An 11,632-nucleotide genomic window follows, 5' to 3' on the forward strand; every position below is an offset into this window, starting at 1 on the left:
GGGTTTGGTTCTGTTTGTGATGGTAGCTTCCCTTGAGAGTTCAATTTCTCAATTGATATGGTCAACTCCCTTATGGAGGCCTCAATTTTCTGTTGGAAATCATTTGTCTCTCTTTGGAAATTAAGAGTTTGTTGTTGAAAATCAATGACATTAGCTGCTAATTTATTGACCATGGTTTCTAGAGAATTACCTGAATCTCGAGGCTGTTGTGGAAACAGATTTTGGTTTGACTAGTTGTATCGTGGGTTGGCCCCATAACTTAAGTTAGGGTGATCCCTACATCTTGGGTTGTAGGTATTAGCGTAAGGGTCGTATCGCCTTTGTGGCGGCCCAGGAAAATTTCCCACAGCATTTAAATGAGCCATGGTATCATCATTCAAACTGTGACATGCATCAGTTGTATGTTTAAGGGTAGCACATATTCCGCATAACCTGGCTGTTTTTACTTTTTCTGCAATAATAGAATTCATCATATTAGTAAGTCTGTCAACTTTATCCTCTAAGGTTGGATTACTTAGCTGGTGAACCCTTCTAGGGGGTTCAGGATTGGCTTGAAATTGCTGAGAATTTACAGCCATCGTGAAGATTAAGTCTTTTGCTTGTTGTGGAGTCATGTTGACCAACACTCCTCTACTAGCGGTGTTTACCATATTCATCTCCATGGGTTTCAGACCTTCATAAAAGTACTAGAGCAAAGACTGTTCCGTTATACCGTGTTGTGGGCAACTTGCACACAACTTTTTAAATCACTCCCAATAGTCATACAGAGACTCTGTGTCTTTTTTCCTTATTCCCACGATTTCTCTTCTTAACTCGGCTGCATGTGACGCCAAAAAAAACCTGTTAAGAAACAAATGAGACAGATCAACCCAAGTTGTTACAGATCTAAGAGGTAAATAAAATAACCATTCCCTGACAGAATCTGCTAAGGAAAAAGGGAAAGCACGCAATTTAATTTGATCCTTAGTTACCCCCTAAGGTTTCATACTAAGGCAAACCATATGGAATTCTTTCAAATGCTTGTGGGGATTTTCGTTCCGCAACCCCCTAAAAGATGACAGTAGCTAGATTAAGCCAGACTTTAACTCAAAATCAGTATCCATAGTAGGATACGCGATGTATAGTGGCGGTTATTCTGCTGGAGCCTTGGCTAGTTGCCGAATTGCCTGAGCCATAGGTTGTGGCGCTAGATTAGGGTTTTCGTTAACCCTAGCGTTGAGCACTTCTTCTGGAAAATCGACTTCTACTTTTTCACCATCAAAAGTTTGAGTAGGGTTTTCGTTAACCCTAGACTTTGCTTCGTCGTCGATTCTGATTTCTGGCGATGGATTACTTTGAATCCTAACCACCGCTAACTATTTTTTTCTTAGCTTTGTTTCCTTGCGATTAGCTTTTGCAGTCTTCTCAATTTCTGAATCGAATGCAAGAGTACCTGGAGCAGATCTGGTCATAAGAAATAAAAAACAAGATTAGTACATTTCTGACCCCCGGTAATGGTGCCAAAATTTGATGCGCTCGTTGAGAGCACCAAAAATATCCTATTCTCTGTAAAATAGTAAAAATAACAGGAAAGAGGAAGTAGGGTCGAATCCTCAGGGACCGAATTGTACGAATGCTCGTTTCTTGAAATCCTGGACAATTTCTTGGCCAAGAAAACCTGTTTTCTTGAAAAAAAAAGAATTAAGTATTTCGATCTAGAAAAAATAAAAACAGAATTTAAAGTTGAGTTGAGATTACGAAATTAAATAAATTGTGAAAATTGAAATGAAGAATATAAAAATAAACAAAGTTTGGGAAAAGAGAAAATTTCTTATGTGGCAAGGTTCCAGCTTCTGGTTGTCTCGTTCCGCCTTGGGTTCAATCCTTGGCTTTTAAGTAACCCTTTTCGAGCAGGATAAGCCGATTATAGTGGAAGAGGATGCCTACGACCACCAGCTCCCAACGGTGAATACCACGTCATTTTGTCTCTTGGATTCGCCAACCTCTGAAGTAGAAAGCCGACGAACCGACTGTGCAACCTGCCCAAAACGTACAAAGCGGTTGTTCCTTACAAAAGTTGAAAAGATCACCTATTAAGGGACATGGACGGAAGCGTCAGCCCCGTAATGCGGAGAAACGATGAATACCCTGTGGAGAAGTCTAAGTGCGGATTCTAAGCCTCATGAACCTTCTTAGGGAATTTTGACAACCTTCGGCTAGATTGGTTTAGTGGCTCATGATTTTTGGGGAAGAAATAAATATAATAGAAATGAGATTTTTTATTGAAGAAAATATGTAGAGAACAAAAGACAGAGTTTTTGGGAGAGGGAGTGTTTACAGAAAAAAAAGAGATATCCAATATGTGCCACTCCATCCCCTATTTATAGTACTAGAAAACCTAACCTATTCCTAATTAACTTCTAAAAGATAAATACAAATAAATAAAGATAATTAAAGATAAATAAAGATAAAAGAAAATAAATCCTAAATTTAAATCTAAATAATTATCCTTAATAATTATCCTAATATAATAAAACATTAAATAGAGTCTTGTGCTATAAAATCTCTTTTTTTGCATTTTTGTCCTTAGGTCTTCCTATTTGCATTTCGGCACCACTTTTTCTCCTACTTCGCATGTTGGCCCAATTCATCTTTAATTTTGCACTTTTTGCCTTTAAATTTCCTCTTGCCTCTAATTTAGTCCCTAAAAGATAAAAGATCACAAAATAATCCAAATTAGTAGGATCATACTCAAAATAATCATGGCACATAAAATATGTCGTTCTAGAGTATTATCAAATGGGTTAAATGGTTTTTCCAAATTTTTGAAAACCAAAAACAGTCATGGCTCATCATTTGGGCTAATTGGAAATCCTTTTGATGATAGCTCAAGGATGGGCCTATGGATCTTGAACAAAGGGTTGGAGCTGATGCAGTTTAAAGATTTGTTAGCCTCATGAAAAAAAATGAGACTCATCTAGAAAGGGATTTTGGAAAGTTCAACCACCAGTAGTGCAAAAGGAAATATGGGGGAGGTTTTTTGGCAGTGGCTGACGACCGTGACTGGTAAAACTAGGGAAAACACAAGGCAAAAACCAATAGGAATGGCGAAAGAAGAACACCCATCCTTTTCGATGGTCATGGCGATATAAGATATTGTTCAAAATCTTAGCCATGAGGTTGCGAGAGATACAGCGAGGATGGGAAAAAACATGGCAATGTTTGGATCAAATGATGAAATATTGGGGGATGTTGAGACGACGTGATTAGGTTGGTAGTTTTCAATTTTTTCCTCCTTCAGATGATGGTACTTCCAAATTTTAGAGGATTTTCTAGAATTGTTAGAGGTGTGGACTCACTTGACTTCATAATTTCTTAAACAAGTATAAAAGGGAGGTCAGACCAAACTTAGTTGTATTATCTAAAATAAGAATCAGTGTGAATAAGACAGATTTTGTTATTGTTAAGTTGGGGTCTGAAAACTCCTTTCGGGTTGAAGCCATGGGGTTCGTAGGAGGAATTTAGTTACTATGTAATAAAGAGGTTGAAATTAATATACTGAAGGTTCACTTGCAATTTATCCATATGAGAATTCAAATCAACCGAAACCATCATACTTTTATGTGCATTGCCATTTATGCTAGCCCTCAACGGGGCACAAGAAAACAGTTATGGGATAGCCTGGGGAGATAAAAGTTGGAGTTAAAGAGTCATGGTCCTTGGCCTGAGGCTTTATTGCCATCTTAAATTGCGATGAAGGACAGGGAAGGAGAAAATCATGTAGTGTATGCTATAGAAAATTCAATTCTTTCATTTCTCAGCAGAATTTATCTGATTTTAGGCTTTCAAGGATCCATATATACTTAGAGCAGGGAGAGCCTTTTCCAAAAGTTAGATCGGGCACTTTGTAATTATCGTTGGCTAACAATTGCGCCCAATACATTTGTCTGTCATTTGCACAAGCTAAAATATGACCACTGACCAGTTCTCATGTCAGTTAATGAAGTAACAACAAAAGAGGGAGAGAAACCCTTTTGGTTTCTAGCTAGGTAGTTCATCCAAAATTTCATGATATTTTCGTTAAATCTTGGAGAGTTGAAGTCGACATTGGAGAAAATTTTGAAAACTTTACACCACTAGTTCAAGAATGGAATAAAACTGTCTTTGGTAATATTTTTGCACGGAAAAGAAGATTGATGAGGGAGTTGACCATGTCAGATTGATGAGGGAGTTAGACCATTTCAGATTGATGAGGGAGTTAGACCATGTCCAGAGAACATTAGAGCGCAGGAATTCATTACTAATAAAATATAGGGAAGCAGACATCCAACTAGAAATTGAGAGCACTTTGTACCAAGAGGAATAGTAAACTCAAATTGTTTTTCAGGTAACAGTATACTGTATACTATAGGTCAAAATGGTTCATTGCAGATGGATATATTATATCTTAAAAGCAAGGTGTCGCATATAGGGTGGATAATGAAGAAGGAATCCAAACAACTTTTCAGCACGTGTGTAAGCTGAAATGAGTTTTGGTCCACGAGAATGGCGTAGGCCTTCATTAGTTAACCCATATGTTGAAATGCCAGTAGGTCCTGTGGGACTATGGGAAGAAAAAAGGGATCCACGAAGGACTACTTAGATTTGGAATGATCGTCAAGAAGGACATATCCAAAAGGTCATTAGGAGGGTAGGTAGGAGGAGTACCTTATAAGTATATGGTGGAAAAGAGAAGTCATACTAGTAATCGACCACCAAGCTTTGTTATTTCGGATTTAACATAAAAATTATTAAGTAGGTGTGTAACACCCCCTACCTGTGTCTGACACCGGGATAGGATACGAGGCATTACGGGACTTAAACGCAATCAATCATGCAAACCCGGCCATAAAATTTCGTTCATATTTTGAAATATTCAATCATATGTACATTGTCCCTTATTTGGGTCTACGAAACTCAAATCATACTTTAGAAGGGGTTCAGGACTAAACCAAGAACCTCCAAAAGTTTTACATCACTTAGAAAATTTTTCATGTTTTGGAGAGTCACACGCCTGTGTGGGTAGGCCGTATGGTCTCACACGCTCGTGTGGCTCTGGACACGTCCGTATCCTCAGCCTGTGTAACTCTTTGTTTATGGCGTCAGCAAATAAATAAAGGTCACACAGCCAAGTCATACGCCCGTATGCTAGACCGTGTCTTCCACACGATTGAGACACACGGCCGTGTCTCTGCCCGTGTGGCCAGCACATAGGCTATTTTCCAAGCCTTTTTGTCACCCTTTACATGCACACATACAAACATGGATCCAAAAGCATTCAACATCCTCAATTATGATGCAGACATTTCATTTACTTATCAACATACATGTGTTACACATTCTCACATTAAATCGAGTCTAAACACACCATATCTTATTCATTTGGCTTTATCAAATACCTTACCACTTATACCTTTATACCATAGTTATCTTCATGTCTATTTAATTCCAACTTATCATCAAGCGTAACCTTCTAGCCAAGTCGTAACTTTATATAGTGTCCACATTTCACATGTATAAAACAATATGCTTGACTAAAACATTCTACACCAATTCCATATTCAATTTAACATTATTACTATTTCTCACTTTATACCATTGTACCATGGTTACCAAACTATCCATCAAACGCTCATGTTAAATGCATTATCATTTTATTTCCACATTGCACATTTAATTCATGGTCATGACCACCTCGATTGGTCATAAAACATGCATTCAACATACATGACATAATACCAACCATGCATGGCAAATAGGCATATTCACATCACAATTATTAGACACAACATGAATAGCTAGATTTACAAGTCATAATCAATAGCACAATATAGGTCAATACATTTGGCCAAATTATAATAACACATGTTATAAAACTAGGTCCTTATACATGCCACTCACTTGATAATTCTAACATATGTAACAATATTCCAAAGGTATTGGCTTGATAGTGTGATGCTGCCTCCTATGATCTCCAACCCCGAGCCGACCTGACAACACTAAAAGAAATGGAAAGGAGGGAGTAAGCTTAAATCTTAGTAAGTCCATATGAAAATAATAAGCAAATTATTGACATGATTCCATGGAAATATAATCATAATTACACTTTTACTTATTTTCTGGTCATGCTATTTTCTCAAGTCATAGTTACTAAATTATTTATATCTGGAGCTACCAAACTTCAAATTAAGGTCCGTAAATTTTTCCTGAAACTAGACTCATATATCTTTTTACCATAAAATTTTCAGAATTTTCTGACCCTATCTCACAAAAATTCAAATATCTCATAATATAAAATTCTTTTACTTACACCATTTCAATTATAAGAAAATAAACTTAATAAGATTTAATTTCATTTCTTATTCAACCTCTAATTCGATTTCCATGATTTTTGGTGAATTTTCAAAGTTACACAACTGTTACTGTCCAAAACTGTTTTATTACAAATTTCACTCTTTCATATTTTCTTTGTAACACTTACTCCATACCATCTTACCGAAAGCAAGCTTAACTATCGAGCACATTGCTCATAAATTTCCACAAACATATACCTTACACTTATTCATCACATAGTCATGTTCACATGTATTTTCACTTAGTTGATTTCCCATTGAACTCATCGGAATAATAACAAATACATGGTTGCCTGCATATATTACCACTCTTGTAACCGAAGCTATCTGGTACGCATAGTAGCCTGCATTTAGTACTACACATGCGACCAACAATCTGGTACACGTAGTAGCCTGCACTTTGTACTACACACGTGACCTAACCATCTGATACACGTAGTAGGCTGCAGTTAGTACTACACACGTGATTGAAGTTGTCGGGTACGCATAGTAGCCTGTACTTAGTACTATACATGCGACCTAACTATTTGGTACACGTAGTAGCCTGCACTTAGTACTACACACGTGACCTAACCATCTGATACACGTAGTAGCCTGCACTTAGTACTACACATGCTACCTAACTATCTGGTACACGTAGTAGCCTACATTTAGTACTACACACGTGACCTAAAACCATCTTAAGCACAGAGTACTACACATGTGTTCTCACAATGGATCATTCGTATCATTTCTATTCTGAAGGTTCAACCGGGAAAATCCTCACCTTTCAACATTTAACAAACTCATTCACAGTCTATTTCGATTCATAATTTACATCAAATGATCATTCTATAGGCAGCCACATCTCATATAATAATGAAATATAATAACATAAAAAGAATCGATATATTATTTACATACAAACTTGCCTCGAATGCGAGCACAACTATTTATTTTGATTTAGTCCATAATCTCATTCATTCCCAATCTATGCCCGAATCTCATTTTCCTTGATCTATAACATCACATTTACTGAATAATTAGTCACATTATTCATATGGGTCCAAAAATCATATTTTTACAAATTTGTATTTTAACCCCTAAACTTTTACATATTTGTACTTTTTCCCCAAGGCTCGTAAAATGATTTTTATCCAATTTTCTTGCATTTTAAGCCTAGCCGAATCATTTTAATAACTATATCAACCCCTAATATCCACTAAATCACACTTTTATGACAAATTTTGTAACTTTTGCAAAACAGTCCTTTTTGACAGTTTTACCTAAAATCACTTAGTAAAAGTCGTTTATTACACACTGAGAATTCATTTTCTACCATTAGACATCAAAACACATGCGTTTCATCCATGGGTAAATTTTAAACACAAACCCTAGCTCAAAATATGGGTAGAAATGAGTAGATCTTGTTACGAGGATTTCAAAAACGTAAAAATCATTAAAAACGGAGCTAGAACGAACTTACAATCAAGCTTGGAAGCTTGAAAAACCCTAGCTATGTCTTCTCCATGCAATTTTCACCCATGGGGTAGAAGATGGACAAAAATTAGCTTTTAATTTTGTTTTTAATTCATTTTAATTATTAGATTACCAAAATGCCCCTAACTTAAAAATATTCTATTTCACCCATTTCATGTTCATTTTTTTCCAAAAAATTATTCAATGGTATAATTACCATTTAAGGGCCTCCAATTTAAAATTTCATAACAATTAGACACCTCTAACATGTAGAACTCAACTTTTGCATTTTTTACAATTTAGTCCTTTTGACCAAATTGAGTGCCCAAACATCAAAATTTTCGAATGAAATTTTCACAAAATCATCCCTGAAATTTTAGACAATAAAAATATAATAAAAAAAATTTTACTATGTCGAATTTGTGGTCTCAAAACCACTGTTCCAACTAGGCCCTAATTCGAGATGTTACAAGGTGGATATCCAGAACAGGGGATAAATGGAAGAAAGAATGCATGTAAGGAAAAGATAGAGTCTGCAGTTATGGCAGGAAATTTGAGGAACCACCAATAGATGAGTTCAGGAAAATGATTTAGAAACCATCATTCCAGGTTAAAAAAAATCGTCCTAAAATAACCAAGAAGTTAAACATGTTTAGTTTTTTTTTACTATCCTTACAAGACGGGGTTTATTTTTGAGTAATGCGGTAAAGATACTCACTAAGATCTTTTGAACTTATAGAATTTTGGCCTATGTTTGTAGGACACATTGGCTAATTAAGGATCTTGAGGGGAGACCAAGCCAAATCATGTTAGATCAAGGGTCATCTTCAGTTTGGTGTCATGCATTTAGGAAGTGGGTACCTTCAGAAGCTTTACCTCAGTGTTAGATATATTTTAATTAAATAGTTTTCTTAGAACTTAGAATTTCATGGTAGTCAAATTAAATTTGGTTTAAGGTTCTTGTTGTAAAAAACCTTCAACATGAAGTAGTAAAGTCGTTTAGTGAATTTTATGATTAAAGTATTAAATCAAATTGGTTCAATTATGATTCCCCATATATGGAATCAACGATCAAGTTGATAAGGGTGCTACAATACTCGTATATGATACTTGTACTCAACTTCCAGTCAAATGAAGTATCAATAGTACCCAATTTACACCAAGTTAAGAAATTTTCAATGATATTTTATGGAAGGCCAATTCAAAAAACAAATTTCATGATAGATTTATATATATAGCTTCTAAACATGATATACCGAGGTTTTTCAGAATTCAAGTTTTAACAGTGAAACAATTGGATTTCCCATCAAGGATATTGAAGATAGTTGCCCAAGAAATTCAACAAACCATAATTTCTTTGCAGATTTAACATTTTCATTCGATATTAAGAAAACTGCATTTGGGAGTATTATCTTGTTGGGTTCTATTAAACCACCTCAAAATTGAAATTACAACATAATGATAACCCCCTAAAATAAATCAACATATAGATTACTGACAAATAGCTTATCACGATATAGATTTTATCCAAACAAATCAGTTGACACAAAAAAATTAGTAGAAAATTTGAAGCACACCAAAGATTTATAAATGGAAATATTCAATATCTGAAGCTTTATTTTGAAAGGCAACAAAGCAATCCATAACAAGAATAATGATATCTCTTTGATTTCTCATGTAAATCTACCTATACCCATTTATTGTATATAGCTTTACCTGATCTCCTCAATCATCAAGGTTGTGTGAAGCTTAACTTGGTAGGCATAGGAGTTGGACAAAGCGGTAGCGAAGCTCAGGTGGATGGTGGTAATACAAATGGGTGAGGGATTGTCAGACAGAAAAGGGATTTCAGTGGGTGGGGCATACGGGGGGAACTGATGAGTGTTCAGGGATTTTTTTGGGGGATTTTGTTAGGAGGATTTTGATTTGGGGATAAAAGGTGGGTAAGGCAGATCAGGGAAAGTAAAAAGGTTTGAGATAAAAATGTAAAATAACTAGATTAATTAATAATATAAATTTAAATTTTAAAATTTTATAGTTTGGCATTTGGTTTATTTGAGTTATTTGAATTCGAAAAAAATTGAGTTGATTTGATTAACTCGATTCGAATAATTTAAAATTCGATTTTTTTTAAGTTGAATCAAATTTTACTTACCCCTAAATATGAGATGTATTGATGAAGTACAGTTATAGGATCTTGACACTTCTTTTTAATTTCTTCAAATCATTTTAAATAATTTGGTTTATTCTTAATAAATTTGTTGAATAATCGTATTAAATATTGCAAAAAAAAAGTGACTAATAAAATTTTATTAACATCATATTTAATTGCATTATCACATACAACAAATTCATAAATTTTATTTAAAATATCACAATTTAGGGTAAATTGCACTTATGGTCACTTTAAAATAGGGTTTGTCCTATTTTGGTCACTCTAAATTTTTTTCTCAATTTAGCCACTCTAAATAAGATAATTGTGTGAATTAATCTCCGCCGTTAAAATTTTTATTTTTTAAAAAAATTGCCAATGCGGCACATTGAGTTATTGACATGTGACATTTTTTGTTGACTTTTGACTAAAGTTTAAAGACCTCATTATAATTAGTCCAAAGCTTTTCCCCCTAAACTTTATAGAGAGGTCTCTAATGTAACATCCTCAAAAACCCCTTGGTCGTAACAATATTATTTTGAGCAATTACAAGTCAAAATTTTCAGAATAAATAAAATGTGATTTATAAGTGTTATTGGAGAGGGTAGTAGGAGACTAAAGATAATTTAAAAGACTGATGTATGGAGAAATATTAATCCGAGGGATAGACTAAATTCTAAGGTTTTACTAAGTGTTTAGGTCAAAGTGAGAAATTTAAAGTAAAAAAAAGGATTAAATCAATTAGTGGAGAAATGTGTGAGGATATGGAGAATAGTTTCTCCAATAGCTAGGGGATAATGATGATGGATAGATTTTAATGAATAAGTTATATTATATTATATTATATTATATTATATTATATTATATTATATTATATTATATTATATTATTATTATTTTAAAGGCCCTTCCAAGCTTGAAACTATCAAATTTCCATAGAAACTTTAGCTAAATCAAGTTACCCATACCTTAACAAGGTTAGTTTTCAACTTAGAAGTGGAGTGTTCTTATTTGAAGAGAGAGAAAATATAGATAGTGTGAGGAACTAAGATTTTAAGGTAAGATCTTCATGATTTAGTAATAGTTTCATGTTTACTTTGATTATTTGAGCATGAAAGTGTTATGGATTAAGATTATTGATATCTCATATCCAAATATCCTTTAATAGAGATTTTGTACTTTTAGTTCCTTTCTCATATCCAAATATCCTTTAATGGAGATTTTGTACTTTTAGTTCCTTTCTCATATCACTTCACTTTATTACTATCAAATATGACACTTAACACATTTAAAATTCATATAACCCCATAAAGGTTCATAGTAACTTGATCCTTCTACTTTTTATTTTATTCAATTTAGTCTAAACTCATGTTTCTTGATACAAATACATTTCCCATGTCATCTTAATATCAACAAATTGTTATCGATCTATAATTTCTCTAATTGGCTACTTTATACTTTAGTCCTCATACATTTCCAACTTTTCTATTTATTCATTTCTCCATATTTTCACATCCATGATCTTTTTCATAAATTTCTAACCACAACCTATTATAATTCTTTTAAAAGTTCTCCATAATAATCTCATTTTTCGTATTTTCTCATAATTTCATTGTAGCGCTTGGAACAATGCCACTTATTGTACAAAAAAA

The sequence above is a fragment of the Gossypium hirsutum genome, chromosome A07, assembly GCF_007990345.1.
Source record: "Gossypium hirsutum isolate 1008001.06 chromosome A07, Gossypium_hirsutum_v2.1, whole genome shotgun sequence".
Lineage (NCBI taxonomy): Eukaryota > Viridiplantae > Streptophyta > Magnoliopsida > Malvales > Malvaceae > Gossypium > Gossypium hirsutum.